We start from the raw sequence: 8,366 nt of genomic DNA, 5'->3' as shown, positions 1-8,366 counted from the left end.
CTTGGTTGTAGGTTCTTCCCTTTCATCACTTTAAATATATCATGCCACTCCTTTCTGGCTTGTAGAGTTTCTGCGGAGAAATCAGCTATCAACCTTATGGGAGTTCCTTTGTATGTTATTTGTCGTTTTTCACTTGTTGCTTTCAGTAATTTCTCTTTGTCTTTATCTTTTGTCAGTTTGATTACTGTGTGTCTTGGCATGTTTCTCTTTGGATTTATCCTGCCTGGGACTCTCTGTGCTTCCTGGCCTTGGGTGGCTATTTCCTTTCCTATGTTAGGGAAATTTTCGACTACAATCTCTTCAAATATTTTCTCCAGTCCTTTCTGTCTCTCTTCTCCTTCTTGGACCCCTATAATGCAAATGTTGTTGTGTTTAATGTTGTCCCAGAGGTCTCTTAGGCTGTCTTCATTTCTTTTCATTCTTTTTTCTTTATTCTGTTCCATGGCAGTGAATTCCACCATTCTGTCTTCCAGGTCACTCATCCGTTTTTCTGCCTCAGTTATTGTGTTATTGATTCCTTCTATGGTATTTTTCATTTCAGTTATTGTATTGTTCATCTGTTTGTTTGTTCTTTAATTCTTCTAGGTGTGTGTTCTTTCATTCTTCTAGGTCTTTGTTAAACATGTCTTTCATCTTCTCGATCTTTGCCTCCATTCTTTTTCCGAGGTCCTAATTCATCTTCACTATCATTATTCTCAATTCTTTTTCTGGGAGATTGCCTATCTCCACTTCATTTAGTTGTTTCTTTGCCTTTTCATTTTTTCTATCTTTCTGTGAATGTGGTTTTTCTTCCACAGGCTACAGAATTGTAGTTCTTCTTGTTTCTGCTGTCTGCCCTCTGGTCTGTAGTCACTTCTTAACCATCAACACCACTACAGTCATCTGTCCCTTGCTTTGTGCCACCATCATTCTTTGCCTAGTTTGTTATAGTAGTCTCTGTTAGTCTCTCTTTTTCCATCCTTCCCACCTTCATTATGTTCTTGGCACAGCAGATGGGTTGAGTTTTTAAAAACAAAAGTTAGATCATGATGGTCTGATAAAAATAAGGTATAGAAATGGTAAAGAAAGGAAATATTTGCAGGTGAAATGACTGTGTTTTTGTAAAACTCAAAAAAAGTGAACTGACAAATAATTAGAAACAACATTTACTTGGTGGAGGATTATAGAATTGATACATAAAAAATATTTTTTATACTTTTCTGTATACAAAGAACCATAAATGATAAATTAACAGCAACATAAACAGAGTACAACTAAATATCAAGAGAGTAGTACCAGTGGGGTTTATTCTAAAATGAAACGATCATTCAGAATTAGGGAATCGATGAATATCATTTACCATGCTGTCCCCAGCTGCTTCCCAGAGGTTATTATTGTTCACTCATCAACTCCAGACCAGCTAAACCAATGAACCCTGCTATCTGGTGGCTGAACCACACCTTCTGAAGTGAAGTGTGATCCTTTACACGTTTTTTCCTTCCTTAGGCATTCTTCAGTCAACCCTACAGTACCATATGGAGCTTTCTTGTATCTTATAGTTACTCTTTTTTTTTATTTTTTATTTATTTATTTTTATTTATTTATGGCTGTGTTGGGTCTTCGTTTCTGCGCGAGGGCTCTCTCCAGTCGCGGCAAGCGGGGGCCGCTCTTCATCGCGGTGCGCGGGCCTCTCACCATCGCGGTCTCTCTTGTTGCGGAGCACAGGCTCCAGACGCGCAGGCTCAGTAATCGTGGCTCACGGGCCCAGTTGCTCCGCGGCATGTGGGATCCTCCCAGACCAGGGCTCGAACCCGCGTCCCCCGTATTAGCAGGCAGACTCTCAACCACTGCGCCACCAGGGAAGCCCCTAGTTACTCTGTTATCATAGTTAATCCTTTGTGTTAAAATTCCCCCATTTAATTTACTGTGGTTTTAATCTTTTTATTGATCAAACTACTGCACTATATTTAGTAGGTTTTTGGAGAAATTTTATGTGATTATTTTCATAGATGCTAAAAGTACATTTTCAAAACTCAAGATTCATTGTTTTATTAACTTTTTATGAATTGAAGTACAACACACATAGAAAAGTATACAAATCATAAGTGTACACCTGAAAGAATTACTGCAGAGTAAACATACTCTTTAACTGCCATCCAGTTCTAGAAATAGAACTTGGCCAGCAGCCCAGAAGCAGCCCTGGTCCCCCTCTTTCTTCCCCAAAGGTATCCACTATCCTGACTTAAACACCAGAGAGTAGTTTTGCTGTTTTTGAACTTTAAATAAATGGAAACATATAGTATGTATTTTTTGTCTCTTGCTTCTCTGGCTCATCTACATGTGATTTATCCACATCAGTAGTAGTGCTTTATTCATTTTCTTTCCTATGTCCTATTCAACTGTAGAAATCCATCTTAGTTTACTTTTGTATTCTACTGTTGATGGATGTTTGGGTTGTTTCTAATATGCGTCTATTTGAAATAATGCTAGTGATGAACATTATTGTATGTATCTTTCAGTGTTCATGTGCACACATTTCTATTGGAATTATATGTAGCATTGGAAATACTGGGTCACTGAGTATGCTTGTCTTAAATTTTACTAGATACCATCAAAAAGATTTCCAAAGTTTTGTATTCCCATCAGCAGGACTGAGAATTCTAGTTTTTCCACTGGTGTTTTCAGTCTTTAAAACTTTTGTTTTAGCCATACTGTTGGGTGGGTTGTGGTGTCTCATTAGTGTTTAATTGTATTTCCTTGACCATGATCACTAATGAAGTTAAGCATTTTCTTTTTTGTTTATTTACTGTTTGTATATACTTGTCTGTGCATTGCATGTTTAAGTTCTTTCCTCCAGTTTTCCCTTGGGTGTTTAATAATATTTGATTGATTCATAGGAAATTTCTATATATTCAGGTTATGGCCCCTTTTGGTTGGCAAATGCCTTCTGTGACTTTGAGACTTGCCTTTTCACTCTTTTAAAGGTATCTTTTTGTAAATAAATGTTCTTCATTTTAATCTGGGTACTCCTTTTGGTGTTCTTCTCTGTTTTTACTCTATGATTTTGACTGTCATTGGTATTATTTCATTCTAAAATGTTGTGTAGAATTTAATGATAATGCTATCTCGACCTGGAGTTTTCTTTGTGGGAATATTCCATTAAAAATAGGTAAAGGACTTTTTATATTTTTCTATTTATTCTTATACCACTTTTGGTAAGATTTGTATTTATAAGTATTAGTACATTTTGTCTAAATATTAAAATGTGTTGGCATACCCTTGTTCATAATATCTTCCTGTGATTCTCTTAATTTGTATATAATCTATGGAGATGTACCCTTTTGCATTTCTGCTACTGGTTATTTGTTACTCCTAAGGGTTGATCAATTTTATAAACCTTTTCAAAGAACCAACTTTGGCTTTGTTGTTCCCGTACAGAGCATGCTTGTTTTCTGTTTCTACTTATTCAGCTCTTTGTTATTTTCTTTTTTCTACTTCCTTTGGGTTTAGTTTGCAGTTCTTTCTTTTTACCTTCTGGAATAGACACTTGACCATAAAAAATATATTTTTTTAATACATGGCAAAAAGTTTGCATAAAGTCAGAAGACAATTTACAAACTGATTAAAATAGTTGCCAATTAAATCAGAGTCCAGGTCCTAATTCTTTAATATGTAAAGAGCTTCTAGAAGTCAATATGAAAAGAGCAACAATTACATATTAATAATGAGCAATGTCTATGAACAGATAGATGATGGATAGAAAAGTTAATATTAATGGCACTTAAGCATATGAAATGATGTTCATCCTCTCTCGTAAGAGGAATTCAAAATAAACATATTGTGATAATTCTTATATAATATATTGGCAAGGATATAGAGAATAGGCACTTGCATAATATGGTGGGGATATAAACTGCCACAACCTCTTTGAAGGAACAATTTATATTATTTATCAAAATTTTAAAAGCCCTTTAATCTATGAATTTTATGTATGCATAAGGATGTTGGTTCCCTTATTAACTGTAAAAGCAAAAAATAAATAAATAAAAGCTTAGAAAACACCTGTATGTTTATGTAGCTATGCAATGGAGCTATGAAGCCACTGAAAAGAGGTAGACTGTAGGCGCTGGTTGTTATGGAACAAGCTCTGGGAAAGATTGGTTGCTGAAAAATGTATCTTGTTGAAAGAGTTTATGGGTGAAGTGTCTGTGTTTCATGTGTGCATAGTGAATTTCTGAAGTGCCAGTTAGTGTCAGTTGTGCAAGGTAAAGGCTGTTTGTTTTATGTTTATGGAATTGAATTGACTTCATCTGGTATTTCACACAGGCTATTCAGCATTTTCTTTTAGTTATGTTGTATTTTCTCACTTATATTGTAAACTCAATGAAAATAGAAGATATGGACCATGTTGTATGCTCATTATGTGCTCTACAGTGCCTGGCATAATACATTGAATGCCGTACAGTCAATATTTTGTGAATGCAAAATAGAATTAGTTGACACTCAGACACTCATTTATTTTATAGTTTCAGAACCTGGTCACATATTTAGCCCCCTGTGGTAGATAGATACAGCAGTCATTATTTTATTTTCATGTTTCAGAAGAGTGAACTGAGCCCAAGTGACTAAGTGATTTCTCTAAAGCAGGGATTGGTAAAGCCTGTGGGACAAATCTGTGCCATCACCTGTTTTTGTATGGTCTATAAGCTAAGAATGGTTTTTATATTTTTTAATGACTGGGGGGGAAAAGAATAATATTTTATAACATGAAAGTTATATGAAGTATAAATTTCAGTGTCCATAATTAAAGTTTATTAAAAGATATCATAAACATTCATTTATGTATTGTCTGTGGCTGCTTTCCCACCACTGTGGCTGAGTTGAGTAGTTGCAGTAGAGATTTGACGTGGTATTCTCATTGATTGCTTCATTCACACTGCTGCCTGACACACTGCACATCTCAGTGATGCAGTTGTGATTCAGTAGTGTTTCAGGTGTCATGCATATTGCTGTGCCACACACTTTATTTTTTATTACTGTTTCATATCCCATTATGTCAAAACAAGAAAAGGAGAGAAAAGGGGGCTTTGAATCTTATGGTTTTAAGGGAGCATGGACTGTGGATTATTTTATTAAACTAGATGGTAAAACATTGGGTTTATTATGCTCTATTAAAAGAATATAATATACACTGCCTTTAGCAGGCTAAGTACTTAATTCCAAACACAGGAAAGCAACTCTCATAAAAGTTAGAAAATTTAAAATATTTCATCATAGCAGATTTTTTCCTCAAGTACAAAAATGGTGAAAATGAGTTGGCAGTCAAAGTAAGGTTTGGAGTGGCTCATTTGTTAGCCAGGCAAAGAGAACCACTTACCAACGGTGAGCTAATTAAACTGTGTTTTTTTGTAGTAGCCAAAGAAATGTGTTCAGAAAAAATAAATTTGTTGAAGACTATTAGCCTTTTGGCGACAATAATTGCTTTAAGGATCAAGGACATTGGTAGCAACATCAGTAGTCAATTAAAGAAGAGGATAATGATTTTGACTGGTTTTCCTGACTCTTGATGAGTCAACAGATGTTTACTGAGAGTGTTCAGTTGTGTATTCAAAGAGGTAATGCTAAGTTTCAAATGACTGAAGAATTAATTAGCCTCCATGATAAGTGTTTGTAGAACAACTGCAGGCAAGATTATTTTCATAGAAGTTGACAACATTATTTCAGTATAGTCTGAAGTAGAATATTAAGATGTGTTACAAGTGATGGCGGTAAAAATAATTGTGGAACAGAAAAAAAGTTATTTGGACAAATTTACAAAGTTTGTGAAAATATAAAGTTTTTAAAGCCTGTGGTTATTCATTGTATTATTATGATTACAAAATTGTGGAAAACATTTGTGTCTGTCATTTATTATTGAACCAGTAATATAAATAGTGAACTTCATTTGATTTCATGAAGAGAGAGTTCCAGTTTTTGTCAGAAATTTGAGCTATTTGACATGGCCTACTCCTGTAAGTTTGATAATTACAATTTTTTGACCTCACGGTCAAGATTCAAATTTTTCTAGACATGAACACGCTCGTTTTACTACTCTTATGGAACACTGAATGGCTTGAACATTACCTTTTGCTTCAGTCTTTATATTGTTTCTTACCGATATAATTGATAGTGTTTCTTAATTATGAGGCAAACCAGCTCTTATATGTGAAACTTACACCATGGTAGTCATTTGACAGCGACTGAGGTAGTTTGAATTACAAGTAGTATCAATCTGTATACGTCACATTCTGTCAGAAGTTAAAGCAAAGAGTCATATCTCCATTCACACACACATTTGTAGCAGATATATTTTCCAGGCTGAAACTACAGTTCCAACAGTATTTTTCAGACCTTGATGGAAGTGCAAAGAAACTTCCTTATTTCAGAATCTTCTAACCATGCAGTTGAGGAGCCTCTACTTAACCTTAAGTTAGAAGTGATTGATCTAAAATGTAGTGACATGCTAAAAGGCAAATATCAAGAGACCTCTGTAATAGAATTCTGTAAATGCCTTCTAAGTGATGAACATACTCAATTAAAATCATATGCTTGTGGATTGATATCAGTATTTGGCAGTATATCTGTGTGAAAAGACATTTTCAAAGTTGAAATATGTAAAATCTCATTATAGATCAGTGTTAGTAGGTGAACATTTGCAGTCATTTTTGATGATAGCGAGCAGTAACTTTGAACACCCATTAAATGAAATGTTATTCCCCACAAAAGAATTACGTTCTACTACTAATAGTAGACCTGAATTACCAAAAATTTTTTGGAAATTTTTTTCTCTTATTTTTTAACTACCTAAATAATACTGTTATTATTTGTTTTTCTCTTTATCCACAAAGCCCAAAATATTTATTACCTGACTTTTTACAGAGAAACTTTTCTGAACCCACTCTCCCCCTGAAGGAATAATAGTATGTCTAATTAGAAACCAGTTATGCATTGAATTGATTGTCTTTTATTCTCATTTCAGAGTTCTTGCATTTAGAAAATACTAAAAATGTTCAAATTTGGAAAAGTTTATTGTCTATGTAATGTATTTTAAATCTCTGAAGTGTTGGAAACAAAATTCACCTGTAAATTATGTCAGTAGAGTATATCCTATAGGGTTTCTTGAAACAAACACTATTCTGTAGTAGTTGTCTAACTTTGGAATTCACAGCTTTGCCTTCTTTACCTTTTTTTGTTTGCTTTTGCTTCCAAATTGACTGATGACCATTGTTCAAAGTTTTTTACTTCTGAAATCCAGTATATACTGAAAAGGATTTTTATTCCACTTTATACTGAGTCTACTGTTGGCGGTTGTTTTAAAAAACATTATGGGGACTTCCCTGTTGGTGCGGTGGTTAAGAATCTGCCTACCAATGCAGGGGGCATGGGTTTGAGCCCTGGTCCAGGAAGATCCCACATGCCACGGAGCAGCCAAGCCCGTGTGCCACAACTACTGAGCCTGCGCTCTAGAGCCAGTGAACCGCAACTGCTGAAACCTGCACACCTAGAGCCCGTGCTCTGCAACAAGAGAAGCCACCGTAATGAGAAGCCTGCGCACTGCAATGAAGAGTAGCCCTCACTCGCCACAACTAGAGAAGCCCGCACGCAGCAACGAAGACCCAAACGCAGCCAAAAATAGATTAATCAAGTTAAAAAAAAAGTATGAATACCTCCTGCAAATTACTAAGCTTCATGGGCAGTTTTATTTTAAATTCTGTGAGAAATAAGAGTTTTAGGATCTCATATAACATGCCTTGATACATTCTATAATATATATATTGGTAAATAATCTTTTATGAAACACATTTACATTCATATCTTGATGCAAAAGAACAATACATCTTCAGGTTTTTAATATAAATTAATCCATTTTTTCCTTACAGTAGCTTTCTGAGAGCTTATTGCTATCTCTTGAGAGTTTACATCTTTGACAAGAATATTTGTAATTTGAACTCATCACCCAATATTGTTCAGTTAGCAATTACAAAGGATTATTGACAGTCACCTTTTGGTCGCTGATCCTTTTAAAATCGTTATATTATCATGATTATTTTGTAATTAAGTCCTATATATTGAGCCCTAGTGTTTGTTTTTCAAGTTTTCTTTTATGGAGCAGTTTTGTCTTTTGGTACTTTACTTCTGAATTATAGTTCCTTTTTTCTTTTTTTAAGTCTGTTTATATTCAGTGGGATTAAAAACACACTTCCACTTTTAGAGCAGATTTATCATCTACCCTTCAGGCTGTTCTTTAACATGGAACTCTTAAGAATGAATATCTTAAGATATTCCCCAGATGTTTTAAACTCCAGCAAACTTGTGGTTTTCTTTATTGGAATCTCTGTTGGTAGTAT

General features: G+C 34.7%; 1 protein-coding gene across 9 annotated transcripts in view; it reads left to right on the top strand.

The window, feature by feature from the left end:
- The window catches only part of ADK (adenosine kinase), a 496,766-nt gene that overhangs the window by 161,887 nt on the left and 326,513 nt on the right, over positions 1 to 8,366 (top strand). The gene's annotated exons all lie outside the window — the stretch shown is intronic.

Source organism: Balaenoptera physalus (genome assembly GCF_965194825.1).
Source record: "Balaenoptera physalus genome assembly, chromosome: 14".
Classification (NCBI taxonomy): Eukaryota; Metazoa; Chordata; class Mammalia; order Artiodactyla; family Balaenopteridae; genus Balaenoptera; species Balaenoptera physalus.
Note: the sequence above shows the minus strand (reverse complement) of the source record. Positions and strands in the feature narration are given on the sequence as shown.